At 30.6% G+C, this 17,690-nt stretch overlaps 1 long non-coding RNA gene across 1 annotated transcript; it reads left to right on the plus strand.

The window, feature by feature from the left end:
- Positions 1–4,321: 4,321 nt before the first annotated feature.
- On the plus strand, positions 4,322–16,432 carry LOC145240027 (uncharacterized). Its single transcript, XR_013862471.1, has 2 exons — positions 4,322–4,568; positions 15,575–16,432. It is a non-coding gene; the product is annotated as an uncharacterized LOC145240027 (long non-coding RNA).
- The last annotated feature ends 1,258 nt before the right edge of the window (positions 16,433–17,690 follow it).

A 17,690-nucleotide genomic window follows, 5' to 3' on the forward strand; every position in this document is an offset into this window, starting at 1 on the left:
GGCATCAGCCACCAACCAACACTGCTGACTAGCCTGTCAGCCTCTCATCAATCGCAAGTAACGTTACTCCTTTCTCAACAAACTCATATTCTTTCTATCTATATCCTTATTATTTCTCATGTATATTTATGTAAATAAATCTAAATTCTTTCACTGTAACATATCGGTATATTTCGCAGTTGGCACAAAAATAAGTTCTTCTAGGAACAGCATAATTTCAAATACGCCCACACACTTTTTCTCACAACAATAAAAGTAAAATGAATATATTTCTGGCGGACGTACATGACGACAGTATCGCGTGACAAGCGACTAATGAGAAAATTTAGAAGATTGTCTTTTTTAACGCTTTTGCAAAATCCAGAATATCAGCAGTAACAATCTTTTTTTTTTTTGAAACCGGTCCAAAATGTATAAAAACGCATCAAACATTCTTTCTTCCCTTCTTTTTCCCTTCTCACTTCAACATCACACGAGAACATGCCTCTCGTTTTCATAACATCGTCGCTGCCAAAGCCGTCAAAACTATGATTACACACGCCACGCGGGCTCTCAAAAATCACACTTATGCACACACGCACCCATTCCGCACATTTTCTAATTAATAACAACGAATTACTTTCCTCATGGGACATTTGAATAAGGCGAACTTCGCCAGTTAAAACACCAACCTAAAAATAAGGGCATTATTTTCATACAAGACCTTTTAATCTTATTAATTCCACGAAGGACTTTCATCTAACATTCTAATCATAACGACTTCGCAAGAACCTTTGCTTATTCATCTTGTTGTATTTGTTTAAAAAAATAAAAGAAGGTGTCATTTTGTTTTATTCCTTTTTTTTAATTATTTTGTTTGTGGCAAAAAAATTTAATTTCAATTAAACTTCTTTTTCCCTACATGATTTTCATTACGAGTAATAAACTTTGTTTCTCTCTGATTTGATATTGTTCAATTTTGGAAATTCTTTTTATTCTAAGCGGTCTGGAAATATCGAGCCAAATCTTTTAACTAGTAAGGTCTTACCCTGGGTGACTATGTAAACCTTTATTTTCAGGTTGCAGTTGGTACATATATTTTGAATTTGCAATTAAAATATAACATATTACTAAAATAAATATTTTAATCTATCTCTCAAGCAAAATATAAACATTCATTTTAGAATGTTATGAAATAGATTGAAATATATTTGTATATAATTCTTATATTTTAAAAATTCATTAAATTTATTGGAATTTTGTGAAAAATATAATTTGTTTTCTAATTTGCAGAAGGGGAAAATTGTCTTTCATAAAAAATATAAAATTCTTAAAAAATGTATTGTTTAGTAAACCACACTAGAAAACAACCCCGAAATTCTGGTTGACTACTGAGTACTAGTCCCGATTCTCCTGATTCATTAATTAAATTATTTATTTATTGTAATCTAGCTTAATACTAATTAATTAATTAGTTTATTTATTTTAATCTAGATGATAATAATTAATTTATTAATAAATTAATTTATTTATTTTATTCTAGGTTAATACTAATTTATTAATTGACTAATTTATTGTAATCTAGATTTATACTAATTAATTAATTTATTTATTTTAATCTAGACTAATACTATTTTATTAATTAGTTTACTTATTTTAATCTAGATGATTACTTATTAATGAAGCGCCCATAAAATGCTTGCTCTATGTCTATGATTACTTATTAATTAATTAATAATTTAATTTTAATCTAGATTAATATTAATTAATTAACTTATTTATTTATTTATTTTAATCTATATGAATACAAATTTACTAATTAATTAATTTATTTTAATCTAGAAGATTATTTTGAGTCTATACACTTGAAATTTTAGTTGTATGTTACTTGGAAATGAACCAAACTTTTTAATTTGATTTGAGCCTTAAACAAGGGGTTAGAATTGGGGTAAAATTTTGAAAACATTTGCAGTCTCTACCAAATTACTCAGCCAAGTTTTGGTCTAAATATTTGAAATGTTACGTAAAGTGTATTCACACATAGGGCAAGCTTTTAAATCATATTTTTGGCCGAAAATTTAGCAGCCAAGGGGTCAAAGTTTAAAAGATCTGACCTTTTTAGTCTCTAGAAAACTATTCACCCAAATTTGGGTCTAAACATTTGAAATTTTACATAAAGTGTATTCAAACATGCAGCAAGCTTTTTAACCAGTTTTGGGGCGAAAATGTGGCTGTTAAATGGGGGGGGGGCATTTAAAGCAGAATAAAAAAAAAATTATTTCAGCGCGTTTGGTCCACCGTAGTCGAAAGGCGGCAAACGTTTTCAAACGGGATCGAAAAAAATGATGCTATTTTTAACACAAAGGGCACAATATTTATCGAATTTTTTTTTTTTTGTATCGATTATTCAAAGCATGCCCTGTTTAATAATGGTCATGCATTATTCGGCTCGCTAAAAAAAAATTGTTAATTTATTTATCAAAAAATTTAAAATAGCTTTTTTCGTATAAATATTAAAAATTTTTTTTTTTTGTTTTGCTTAACTTAAATTAATTATTTTACTTAACATATTCACCGAATTTCACACTTCAAAACTCAAAAGCGGGATAATTAAACACAATCGAAGTTCTGATATTCAGACATCAAAATAAGGTATGCAAACAATTTTTTTTTTTTTTTGGAATCTATAATTCTGTCCCTTACAACAACACAATATGTTGATTTCAGTTTCAGATGATTATTTTAAGCATATTTGTTCCCACTTCAAAACAAGGGGGGGTTGTAAGCAAAAAAATATATATATATAAATATCGTTTATGAAAAATAAGTACACTGTTATAAAGTTCATTCTTCTCCTAATAATCGCTGAAAATTTCGTATTGATCGGATAATTACCTGATTTTTGGTAGATTTTTAAAAAGACGGTCCGTCAAAAAGTACTGACCTGCCCCCCCCCCAGTTTGGGCGGTGCCTAATTTTATGCAAATATTACCCCATCCAATCGACATAGTGGTAGTGGGGCAACGAGCCGACACTATAATATCAGATGATCAAGTATCTACTGATTTTTTTTTTACGACCTAATTCCATTGTGTCACTCCTCCACATCGAGTTCTGCTTAGTAAAAAATTCTTACATTTTGTCTTTCTTTTATTCGTCTTAATATTTATTTAGCATTTATTATGCTGCTTCATGAGGAAAGAAAGAGCGCCAAAACTATATATATATATATATATAATTACTAAACGTACAACAAGTATAAACGACAATAATTTATTAACAAACATGAAAACATGACAACACTGCAATTCAGAACATTAAGGTAAAAAGATTACTCACTTCAATAGTGGGGTTTACGGGAGGAGTGAGGACTGTATTCTAGAGTTGTACTCTGCCTGTCCAACATTGTCTTTTAGGAGAAGAACTTTTTGCGTCCGTGCCTCATGTGTACGGACTCTCCTCTCCTTTCTCAAGGGACCTCACTCCTTACCCTACACCGGTAATCCGGTGCTCTTATTTATTCCCCTACAATCTAATCGGATTACGAAGAAAACAAATTTCAAAAATATTTTTTCAGACAGCATTCCATGGAGCCGGTTTGAAATCTATAAATAGGGCATTTTGCGCCGAAATCAATCAATTGACCTCCAACCAGCATGCTGTAAACATCAACATCGATTCCGTCCACAGGATGTTAAACGCGTGTGGACCCATCATTTGATTTTCGAGGGGTATATGGGCATTTTACCCTTTTCTATCTCTTTGCTAAAGTAAGCGATGGACTTGTATGTTGTTTAATTCTTCTTTTAAAAAAAAAAAAAGAACTGGCTATTTCATTTTTCTACTTCGTTTTATTCTATTTAATAGAATCTATTACCTCAGTCGCAGGAAGAGACTCAATTAAGAAGAAACTTTCTTGTCTTCTCTTTTCATTTATTTACGGTTTAAAAAAAATTGAATTAAATTTATTCTCCGCCTCGGTCATCTTTGCTTGATTGTTTAACTCCATTTTACACTCATATTTTTATTTGCGCTTTTATCGAGGTTGCGGGACTAACATCGACACTCGTTGTCCCGCGACAAAGTTCACCTAATCCAAATAATAGTAATGAAATGTTTAATCTTAAATAATTAACAACCTTTTTATATTTTCATATGTTTTATCTTTTCAATGAACTGAACACACAAAAGGAAAATTTACTAAAGAAATCATAACAAGCCTTAAACGTTGACAAATATAACTTGATAGAAAAACAATTTCGCACGCTTAACTAATGAGTGGACATTTTTACACAAGGAACAAAATAATGAGTGCACCGTGTTACGATGACCTAATTTCATCGTTCTTTAGCAGTTGATTTTCTGTTTAAGTAATTTCACGTTTAAATCGTGTGTTTTACCTTTTAATTTGGATTATTTTATATTTTCATATATTTTATTTCTTAATGAATTGGATACACAAAACAAAAGTTGTGTCAAATTACTAAAGAAATCCTAACAAAACAAATTTTCTGCTTTGAACACAAAAAAGAAAAAAAGAAACGAATTCTTTTCATTTTTTTGTTTATATTGAATTCCAGTAATGAAAGGTAAGTTATTATTCTTTTATACACTTCAGAGCAAATAGCATTCAATAACTTTTTTTAAATCTGAAATATTAAAATGAGTTCATTTTTTTTATTGGTACAAAAAATATTGACTTCGCCATATGCTTTATAACAGACGTGAGTACGAATCTTGTACAGTTTTTCAAGACATAAAAAAATGAAAATATCGAAAAAAGTTTAAATTATCAGTTATGGAATGAAGTTCTCTGAAAAAAAAATTCACTTAATTTCATCAAGTAGTGTGAGAAAATAAAAATAAAAATAAAAAAAGAAGATTGCTTACTTGGTGGCGCCGGCCTCGAGGGCGGAATTCTAATCTGAGTGGTTGAGAGAACGAGTCTCTTATAGACTTGGAGGAGTAGGGGGAGGCACAATTCTTCTGTTATAAAAGAATTGAGTCTCTGACTGGTACCAGTAGTGTTAATGACTTACTGGTGAACGGTTGGCACAACTTAGTTACTCGCTGCTCGCCGTACTACAATACTTGTTACTCGACCCAGTAGGGGGGGGGGTCGCATAGGGCATCCTTTGCAACCCCTCGGAGCTTACGCTATCACCGGGTAATCTACTTTACCCTCTAAATAGTTTTTTTTTTCCACAGTAGTTTTTGTTTTACAGTGAAAAATCATTTGTTATGATACCGAGCAAACGTTCGATTTTTAGGAAGAAAAGCTAGTATTAAAGATGGGGAGGGAGTGTCGGCGCTTTAACTGGAATTATCTCCCCGTGGCGATTGTAAACTCCAAACAAAAGTTGTCTGCCTTCAACGTGCTGTCATAACAACGTGTTTATCCGCTGTAAAAAAAACTACTCGATCAAATTATTTTTTTTTTCGGGGATCATCAGTTCAAAACGGATGCGTACAATATAACCTTTTTTTTTTTTTTTTTTTTCGATATTTTCATTTTTTAATGTCCTTATTAAACTGTACAAGTACCGATTTTTGTACAAAATTGAGTTTATTAATGTAAAACTTACGATTTATGAGAAAATAATAATTATCATAAACATAATAATTTAATTCGAAGTTGGTTTGTTATACAACTGAGCGCAAAAACAAACTTTTCAATATTTAATTATTTTAAGATTAAAAAAAAAAATGTCTACAATAACCTATTATGTCGCAAAAAATTCCTGTCATTTTTTATATGTTTTAGCCAATATTTTCGATTTTAGAATGGGTATCTCTTTCATTTATATAATTATAACAAATTCGCCTACTTTTTTTTTTAATGAATTGGACGCAAAAAGCGAAATTTACTATAGAAATCTCAAAAAGCCTTATGCATTGACAAATAAAATCGTTTTTCATTAAAAATATATTTTTAATGTTGCAATATAATTGTGTAAGAAGTACATACGGGCAAAATGAATGTCGATGCTCAAAATGTATAAACATTTTGATCCCTCCCTTTAGCAATGTCAGAAAATCGCCATTAAAAATGCTTGGTAAAAACTTACTATCTTTCGAAGCTTATAACTACTTGAAAAATGTAATTCAAACCGTAATTTTTTTTCAATAAAAGGAGCAAAGACTAAATTCTTAAATAATAATAGGTTTAATAGCAAAATAGGCAATATTTGTTGTTTTTTTAATCGGTTTTCTTTTAAAAAGATTTCAAGAAAATCAATGAATTTTAACTTATTTCGAATATATATATATATATATATATATAAATTCCAAAAAATCACTTACCTATAAAAATACTAATCAATGTGTACTTCTGTTCTTCATTGTTAATAATTTATCCATATTTATATTTTATATTCCATGTCCTTTTTTAAATAAAATACGTTTTTAAGCAAGGATTCAAAAATACTGTGATAATCAGATGTTTCAGAAATGGAATAAAGGGAGACAAATATCTCGTTTTATTCGAGTTGAAAACTTCGGTGGCCTATTGCTGGCTGCAAACAAAAGTAAGTCAAATTGGCCATTGTAACTTGAAAAATGATCACATTTCACTTATCAGTTTTTGCTGTTAAAAAAAATTCATCTCGATCGAGTTCTATTTTTTATTTTATTCTCTTGAAGAAATACATGAGTTTTTGATTTAATATATTTTATTTTTCTTTATGGAGAGACTTTTTTTTTAATCTAAAAAATCATTGAATGAAGCAGAAAACAAATTGTAGGTATTCAATCTTTTGGGAACAAAATTTTAAAAATTTCACTTAAAAAAATCAATGTGGTTTTTAAAAAAAAAATGTTTTAAACTGTTGACTTTACAGGTAAATTTGCACAAAAATATTTTTTGTTTTAAATTAGATTATTTTATTTATTGTTTTTATCTTCAATTTGTGATATATAAATCTGAGGTGAGAAAATTAATTATTTTCATTTTAATAGACATTTCAAAATGGGGGGATTTTAAAAAAATGTTTGACTAGAATATTATATTCGGTTTTTTGGAAAAGAGAATAAAATTTCACATTAAATCTGCAAATATTGTAAAAATTGAACCAATAGAAAAATTTTGATAGATTTTTAAATTGAAAAAATTGAAAAAAATTTAACTTGTAAAATTTAATTATGTAAAAAACTGGCTGCATGAGCGCGTGCAGGCTCTTTGTAAACAGTTTTTTAAAAATAAAAAATAATATTTGTATTATTTTTCAAAAAACTTTAATAGTTTATTTTGAAAGTATATTCCATAAAGAAATTAAACAAATCACATTAAAAAGATAAATTACGAGTTTTTTTTATATTTTATTCGCAGGTTTGTGTTTAGGATGTCAACAATTCCCCACAAATTCTGGCACACCCAGCCATCCTTTTACTTAAAAATTCACAAAAAATCAGGAAATTAACCAATTTTAATGAAATTTTCAGTATTTATCAAATAATGGTCGCGGAATATAATGAATTATTTTTATTTGAATCCGAGTGAAAATGTATTATTTTTTATAACAAGAAACACCTTTACTAAAGTTATGATTTTCTGTAGTAAAATAAATGCAAGAATTTATTTCGGCTTTTTTTATGAAAATAAAGCATCGTAAATTATAATTAAAAAAAATTAATTTTTATAGGAACATAAGAAAAAAAAGCACCTAAAGTTTGTATTAATGAAATCAATATAATTTGAAGAAAAATTAATTTCTCGAACTACCGATATTATCATTGAATTAAGCATCGGTTATTTAATATTTTCCACACAAAAAAATTTAATTGCAAAAAGTATTTTCTTATTTTGTATGGTTGCATTTTTAACGTAATCTTTATATATAAGATTCTAATATTTTTATTGCACGCAAAAACGTGTAATCATCAACGCAAGGTAATTTTCATATAATCTCGGAAATAAAGTAAAAAAAATTCAATTGAAAAACAGGAACATACAAAAATAGTTCAATTAAAAATGGAAAGAATTATACAAACGTTCCATGTCGGTAAGTACGGATGCACATTCTTGAAATGAAAAGAAAAAAATGCTTGATATGCCGGAACATTGTTAAATAATAATGACATTATGTCATTAATGTGCTTCCGTACTTCTTAATATTTTTCCGCCCTGACTTTTTTTTTTTTGGACACGAAACTAATCTTGTTGCTATCATAGCCACATTTTTAGATAATTATTTCCCTTTTTAGAAAAATTTAAGTAAAATTTATTGTATTAATTCATTATTTTAAGACTAGAACGTAATACTTCACTTGGAAATAATTCTAGAAAACTTATATTTCTCTTGCCAGAAAAATGTAAACATGATCTTTTTCATAATGAACTTTTACGTTGAATGTACGGTTTTTTAGATTTGAGATAAAATTATTCCATGTATTTTTCATTTCACACGCTATTTTTTCTTTAAGAAATTTACTTTAAGCTGTAATCTTTTAAACATAATCAAAAAGTAACCGAAAATTTAAAAAAGGTTATGATTATCCGACGTTCAAAACGAGGTCCCTCATGTAAGCAGCCACTAGAATTGCCCGTATCTAGTAAGAATTATAAACAAATAGCGGTTATTGAAAACTGAATATGTTGGTGTATTGCTTAGTTCCAAGTTTACTCTCTCTCCCATTTACTTGCCTCTCATGTAGACAGTTAGACACAAGGTCGGTTTTTAATGTGGGGAAATCCATCTCCCCAAAAGAGGTACTCTGGATAGGAACAAAAATTGAAATTATATCAGTTTAGATGAATTTTTCCTCCACTGATCGAAAACAAAAACTTGTTTTTCTCTCTCTCCATCAATCTCCCCCTCTCTACCCATCTCTCTCTCCCTATCACCCGCTATCTCTTTTTCCCTTTCTCTCTCTTTCTATCCATTTCTCTCTTTCTCCTCTTTCTATCTCTATCTCTCTTCCTATCTCTGTCTCCCTCTTTATCTCTCTTGCTATCTCTATCTCCCTCAACCCCCCTCTCTCTCTCTATCTCTCAATTCCAGTATCTCTATTTCTCTAGTCCCCTCTCTCTCACACTCTTTCTCTCTCGCTCTCTACTTTTCTCCTTACCCTCTCTCTCTCTCTTTCTTTTTCTCTCTATCTTTCTCTTTTTCTTTACATCTCTCTCTATCTCTATCTCTTAATCCCTCTATCTCTATTTTTCTCTTTCTCTATTTCCCTTTTACTTTCTATCTCTATCTATCGCCCTTTCTTTCTACCCCTCTCTAATCCCCCTCATCCTACTTTAGTTACCTAAATTACTTACAGTAAATAAGGCATTGTCAAAACATGGATAAATCCTATTTTACTCACCTAAAATACTTACAGCGTTAATAGAAAGTTATCTGAAAGTTGCTGCTAATTAAAACAGCACCAAGAGGAACTGGTAAAGTCTTCATAATTTATTTGATTTTTGCAGCCATTCGATCATCAAATGACATAGCATTTTCTCTTGCTTTATCCGGAGTAGCTGCAATGTTACTATAAGGTAAAAGAGCTGCTCATTCTGCTTTGAAATTACCATTATAAACATTCAATTTATCAAAACTCCCATGTGCCATATCTCTAAAGCAAAATTAGAATAGCGGAGATTGCTATTCTCAATTCGATTGTCGTTTGCAATCATCATCAACTAAGCTCAGGGATAATCTTTACAATTGTGTAGCTTACATCTGCATACTGACTGTTTCTAGAGTTAGCAAACCAGAAAATCTCTACATCTGCTCAGAAAATGGAACAACAAAAAATTGTGTGTCCACAAGTACTGGGAAATTAAGCATATAAGAAACATGCATTTTCTCTTTATTTGAATTTTTTTATTTGGATTTTTTCCATTTTATCAATTTGAGCCATAACAACATGGGGTAGGATACGGTTAGTAATTAATATATTTATACCTCACAAAATTGGAAGGTGCGAACGATTGGCCATGAAGTGGGGCTCATTTTGCATTAAAATTATACATGAAAATCTTTAATACATATTTTTTTAATTCATGGTTTTTGGATACTTTAAAATGTTTATATCTCTACTATTGTATAAACGGAAAGTTTTCTGTGTGTCTTTGTAATTTGAAATTTTACATGAAGATACTTTATGTACCTGGCAATGTTGTAAGATAGGTTTTGTATGTAAACATCTTCGATTAGTATCAATAATCATACAATCTAATATTATAATTTCATTTTAAAAGTTTTATTACCAAACAAGCAGAAATTTCCGCATATATCAACACTCGGTTCTTTAATATCACAACTAAAGTTCAAAATTAGTATAACGGTATGAATTTATTTTTACCGTGACATACCAACCAATTTTTTTAATTTTAAACTAGGCTCCTATCTTTACATCATCAATGCTCTGATCCCCATCTGACATCAATTGAAATGGGTGGCTCTCGTCTAGGGGACGCCCCATGTTTTGATAAGCTTCTGGGTTTGACCTTTACTCCTGATCTGAAATGGAACACGTACATCAAGTCTGTTGCCAAGGTCGCTGGAAAGATGGTGGGATCCTTCTACCGCTCCAGAAGATATCTCACTACTGATGCAATTCTCTATCTATATAAAAGCCAAGTACGGCCAAGGATGGAATACTGTTGCCATATCTGGGCAGGAGCTGCCAAAAACAGCCTATCATGCCTTGACAGAGTACAAAATAGACTTCGTAGTTTAGTGGGAGATGCCCTTTTCTCTACCCTGCAACCCCTCTCCCACAGAAGAGACGTTGCAAGCCTATCCTTGTTTTATCGTTATTTTCATGGCAGGTGCTCGTCTGAACTCCAATCCTTGGTCCCCCCCTCGCCAATCTTTCACGAAAAACACCCGTCTAGCTGAATCCACTGTGAAAAATTTCCCCACTCTATATCTGTGCCTAAATCAAAACGCGGATTTCATGAACAAAGCTTCTTTCTTAGAACTGCACGCCTGTGGAACTCTGTTCCGTCTGCCTGCTTCCCTCCGGACTACAACTTGGATGTCTTCAAGTCTAATGTTAACAAATTCCTAATGAACCGCCCCCTTAAGTAAACACTTCATAAAATCTCCTCACTAACGTAATGTACTTGCAATAACCCTTATTCCTGAGTGGCTTCCGGGCCTTGATAAGTGGTGATCTCTGTGTAAAAAAAAACAAACAAAAAAACTTGACTATTCTGTACTTTCAATTGATGATTTACTATGCAAAACGATCTTTTGTCTACAAATCGAAGTAGTAAACAGCCTTTAACTTGAAGGTAATATAGCTGGAACTGATTTTAACGATTCACGTCTGATACTGAACACATTTGTTATGCTATTTCACATTAGTTTTTATTCATAGCACAATAATTTATGTAGTTAATTCATCTTGACAAACTATGAATACCCACCGTAAGGGTGTCTGCATATGGAATTTTTGTGGCAAGAGTTTTGCAATCTTTAACCACGTTAAGATTTCTATGATCTGAGGAGAACCAGTGTGTCTGTGCTGCATTGTTTCTTTTCTGTTTGGAAAACATTTTCCCCGAAATTACTGCACTTTGACTAGCAATACACATGAAAAAATTGAAATAGCTTAAAGTATTTCAATATTGGTATACATAGAAAGAGCTTGATGAGCTAAGAAAGAATCTTTTTAAATTTTAAAAATATGATCAAAATTAAGGAAGTTATGATTATTTTTGTGCTTCAAACGTTTGGATATTTTCCCCTCTGCGTTTTGTCACATTTTTTACACCACTTTTTCAGTAAAAATGTCATATCTTTGTTAAAACACAAGACTAAGAAATGAGATGTATTTTTGTACAAGGAATCAGAATATGCAACTGAAAATATCCAAAAGTCCATGGTTTCCAAATAATCTGCAGTAAATGTGCTTAAATATGCTGCAATTCCTTAAAAATGCCATGTATCCATAAATAGAAAAGAAGTTGGAGAACTCAAAGTTTAATTGTAATGTGCATTACGTACAAAAAACTTAAATCTAAACATAGGACCATTTAAAAATGAATATATTGCAATATTTCTTTGGTATTATTGTAGATTAACACCTTTTGTTTAACCCCACCCAACCCCTTCTGACCACCCCTCCAAAATGTGATTCTACCTTTTTAGGCAATTATGTATGATATGCCATGAAAAACTTCAATGAAAGATAAACAAATTATTTTAGAATTTAATGTAAAATAATTCCCCATTACAGGTCATTCTAGCGTTTTAGGGCAGTTAAGTGTTTTTTTTTTATGGGAGATAAATCCTGTATGCTTTTTGTTTTATTTTTTTAAGACAATTATGTGTGGTTTTAAGAGGGTTTCTATGCAATGAGAATATGGGGAGGGTTGCCATTCGGACTTTGAATTAATTGTAGGGCTAAGGAAAATTATGTGGGAACTTGACAGAAACAAAAACAATATTAGAGGGGGAGCGGTTAGTTTCACAAAAATGTAATGTAAAATAATTCACCATTTCCATCATTTTAGGGCAGTTAACCAATTTATTTTTTATGTGCATTTTTCTTTAAGGAAGGGTCTATTTTTTGTTTGTTTGTTTTAGACTCTTGTATGTGGCTTACAGAGGTATTTTGTTGGGGGGGTTGCCAGTCGAACTTAGTGTTATTGTTAGGGTTAAGGGTGTTTTAGGAGGAGACTTGCCACACATAACTTTAGTAGGTGGGTTGCTAACAGTATTTTGTTTTACTATTTATTTTTAAGTCATTACCAAGACTTCAAATATTTAAGTGTCAACTGACGTTTGTCTTGTTCTCTAGAAATGCTCAACAGTCAACACTATTTGTGCATTTGTATTACTTGCCACAGAGGTCGAAAAAGTTATCCAAAAAAATAAAAAAATAAAATTATAACAAATAAATGTTATGCAAAGCATGTTTTTATTTAATGTAACATGTTTATTCAGCTCGAAAAACATACAGTGCTTACCGATGTATTGGAAAGTTAAAAATTGCGGCCGACTATCTCTTTCACACGGTAAGTTTGGGAAAATGAGTTAAAATAAAAAAAACTAGATAAAATACTGTTAAAAACCCGCCGAATATATATCCGCCTATGTTACGGTAACATATATTGAGCAAGTTTCTAACAGTATTTTGTATATTTTTTTTATTTATAACCCATTTTCCCAAACTTACCGCCTGAAAGAGAGAGTCGGCCGCCATTTTAAATTTTTGAATACATCGGTAAACTATGTTTTTCGAGCTGAATAAACATGTTACATTAAATATAAACACTAAAAACATATCCAGTTAGGTAGAAAAGTAACTTATCTTGCCTTTGATAACATTTATTTGTTTTATATTTGTTTTTTGACAACTTTTTCAAATCTATGTGTATAGTAATACAAACGAGATTTTTATACATCTTTTGATTTTGAAAAAAAAAACATTTGTGGCTGTTCGCAGTAAAACATTGTTTTAATTCGCTGTTCAAAACTAATGCAACGAATAAAAGTGCATGCAAGCTATATATCTACAAAAGTTTACTTTGTTTTTTTAACCATGTTTTTAAATTTGACCAGAAATGTGAGAAATTATAATGGATTCATAATGCCGAATTGGTTGGGATTGTTGTTATTATACATTCTGAAAACCGAATAATTCTAAACTAATGTTATTCTGATAACATTCTCTAATTAAACATATCAGAACATTTATATTCATATTTTCATGCTTTTCTTAATTCGTTCATGAATAAAAATTAAAGAACGTGTGTTGTTTATACTGTGCTATGACTGATACTACAACTGCTGCAGTGCTGCTGCTGCTGCTACTAATACTAACTTAATTTGACCAAACTCGAAAAATAAACATTTTTTTCGGGTAGGTCCTTTTAAATTATTATCAATTACCGCGGTCCTACTCAACATAAAATAATACTTTTAATTGATAAAGATAGTAAAAAGAATGATTTATTTACTAGTAGGTGTCCGATGAATTTTTTTTTTCAAAATGTTCGATACTCGTCATATTAAAGTCTTATTTTTAACACAACAAAAAAGAAATGGTCAAAAATATTTTGGACACTTGACAGTATTAAGATTAACACCTCTTCTTATTGGTTTCTAAATTTCATAACGAAATTCTTCATACAATCATGGTACGGGCCTTTAGAAAACAGGGAGGGTCATTATAAAACCTTACCGAAAACGCCATTTTATGACGTTCACATTTTTATCACTTTATTTGCTTAAAACTCCTGTAATATATAAATTACATTCATATTTATTAATTCATTTGAAAGTATAATCATTTCCGAACAAAACAGTAGTAATTTGAAGACTTGAAGTGCTTTGGTTTGAAAAATATGGCTATTTTAGTAGAACTACATTGAAATCTGTGATTATCCAAAGCGTTTTTTTCGTCCGTGTGTATTACTACTTTGACCAAGCATTTGCCCTGCCCTGCACCAGAATTTGAGTACCGCCAGAAATTATGCATAAATAATTTTGTAATCCAATCGTTTTCCCTTGCAATAGAAACTGGCAAACTAATGCAGCTCGTTAAGTGCAAGGTTTAAAGAGAAAAATAAATATTCTATGAGTTTGTGCATTACAAAATTAGCTCTCTTTACATTAGAAGATTAAATTTAGTTGCTTTAAATATTCTGAGAATTTATCTGAGAAAATATCAAACGTTCTAAACTATATTAAGAAATGTTGAGAAATTTGAAGTTTAATTAGAGTAATATTTTTTCTGGAATAAGGAATATCTGTTTGAAAGTTTAAGAAGAATTTTTAATTGATACTTTATTAGTCCGAGTAAACATATCACTGGAAAAGTAACGTCACAATGTATATAGTTATAAACAGAAGCAAATGTGCGTATACATGAAAAGAAATGGCGTTGATTAAACATAGGTCCATAAAATTCAAAACAGCCGATATTTACTCCTTCAAAAAATATATTTGTTTAACTTATCTTAAACTCACAAGAAAATTTGGACTATACTCTTGAAAAATCTAAAAATCGGGTGTAACAAGTTTAATTCCAACATATTTCAAAACTTTTGTAAGATATGTGAAACACTTGCAGGTTCCAATGTCATAACTTCAATTTAATAAGCGAGTAAATTTTGTTCTAAAATAACGAACAGAGTACTTCATGACAGTGTGGCTCGTCAGTACTTGTTCAATAATGATAATGTTGCTGAAGTCCACTTGCAATGTTGTAGCAACACTACTGGCAACACATCTATCCAAAGCACTGGTATCTACCTTGACCTACTTGAATGCTGTTGAATTGTTCGTACCAATAGTTAAAGACAGGTGAAACATTTATACTCTTTTCGTTGATGGAATTATAAGATTAACAAATATAAAGAAAAAAACAAACGCATTAATAAATAAAATATTGTTTTAACAATAACCACAATAAAAATCATAATTAAGCTTTAGATTTGATTTCAACTAGATTGTAATCTAAGCAACACCTGTATCGACTGGTTCTGGTAGTTAGAAAATAATTATTTTCTAACGTGACTCTTATGATGTTTTGGATGAAATGAATTTAGAGATTGTTAGTTCAATCTAGTAATTGACAGCAATACACAGAATGCTAATACGTGAATGCAAATACTAACAATATTAAATGTCGATTTCATTTTTTTCAGGTGTTCCTGATTGAACGCTATTATTGAATTTTAATAGAAATATCATATTCTTGAAACATCATATAAACAGTTATTACCTTAATTGGAAGACTTCAGTGCCATCTATTTGAAGATTTATTATATTGGACAATACGAATTTAATAAAATAGTTGTGAAAACATAACACATCTTGAAAGTAATATTAAATTTTAAAAAATATGTGTTTAATTTTCAAATGAATCCAAAGATAAGAGATTGAATCACAAATTGAACATATGAGAACTCTCACTGGAAAAAGCCAGATTTTTGTGAAAAATATGAGGAATATGAGAACTTACACTGGGGAGAGAACTTCGATGTCTACTACTTATTGAAACGTATGGGAACTCAAATTTGGGATCGAACTTGTATTCCTACTAGACACTATCCTGTACATAGGTTTGTCAACACAACCTGCCAAAAGGATACTTTTCCTTCGAGGTATCTGACCAAATATTCAAAATCACATAGTATTCATGCCCAAATAAGATCTCCATTGCTAAGCCACGTTAGCTTTTATAAGGAACGTTGCACCTTTTCCAAGTGATGTTACTTCAAGGAATAGCATGAAGTTGGATTCTCCACCAGACCAGATAAATTCTTGTCCTATGTATCTCATATAAAGTTTTTGTGTTAGCCCCAGGTAGTGGGCCCCTTGATTTCTGAGAACTTTGACTGAAGTAAAATAAAACAAAAATCGAAAACAACTGCATTTTAAGAGAAACAACTGCATTTAAAGGAAAAAAAGATCTTTTATTTGAAAGACATGAAATGTATGGAGTCTTGTATATGGCTCATGTTCAGCTAAAATAAACTGATAAATTGTAGAAAAAAGAGGAATGTAGCGTTCATGTATAATATTCTTGATCTGAAAAAAAAATCAAAGTTAGTTTAACTTATGAGAATTTACGTAAAATCAACATTTTTAAAAGCGTGTGGATATTATCGTTCAGCAAAAACCAAGCTTAGTAAAACATGAGCACTGGAAAAAATCAATATTCAATGAAATATATGAGAATTCACACTGAGAAAACATCCCATTCTTGTGAAGTGTGTGGATATTGTTCTTCTAAAAAATCAAATTTAGTGAAACATATGAGAACTCACACTGGAGAGAAGCCACATTCTTGTAAAGTGTGTGGATATTCTTTCTCTCAAAAATCACATTTAATGAGACATATGAGAACTCACACTGGGGAACAACCACATTCTTGTAAAGTCTGTGGATATTCTTGTTCGGAAAAATCATCGTTAGTGACACATATGAGAACGCACAATTGTGAAATGCCACATTATTGTGAAGTTTGTGGATATTCTTGTTCTAAGAAATCATATTTAATGAGACATATGAGAACTCACACTGGGGAAAAGCCACATTCTTGTGAAGTATGTGGATACTCTTGTTCTGAAAAATCATCATTACTAAAACATATGAGAACGCATACTGGAGAAAAGCCACATTCTTGCAAAGTGTGTGGATATTCTTGTTCTGAGAAATTATCGTTAGTTAGACATATGAGAACTCATACTGGAGAAAAGCCACATTCTTGTGAAGTTTGTGGATATTCTTGCTCCCAAAAATATAATTTAGTGACTCATATGAGAACTCACACTGGGGAAAAGCCACATTCTTGTGAAGTGTGTGGATATTCTTTTTCTCAAAAATCATCGTTAGTGCAACATATGAGAACTCATACTGGCGAAAAGTTACATTCTTGTGAAGAGTGTAGATATTCTTGTTCTAAAAAATCTCTGTTAGCTAAACATATGAGAACTCATGCTGGGGAAAAACCACTTTCTGGCTAAGTATGTGGATAATCTTTATCTCAAAATAAAATTCACTGTCTTATATGAAAACTCCCACTGGAGGAAAGCCATATTCTTGTACAATATGCGAATATTCTTGTTCTCATACATCAAATTTAGTAATACATATGAAAAATATACACAATTAGAAAATGCCATATTCGTGTAAAATATGTGTAAAGTCTTATTCTAAAAGATTCATGATTGCTGAAACCTTTATTAATGAATATTTTCATGACAAAGCAATGGTGGAGAATAACAATATGAGGAAGTAAAGAGTTGTTTCAAAACG

This window comes from Euprymna scolopes, chromosome 19, assembly GCF_053919585.1.
Source record: "Euprymna scolopes isolate OS-2025 chromosome 19, ASM5391958v1, whole genome shotgun sequence".
Taxonomy (NCBI): domain Eukaryota; kingdom Metazoa; phylum Mollusca; class Cephalopoda; order Sepiida; family Sepiolidae; genus Euprymna; species Euprymna scolopes.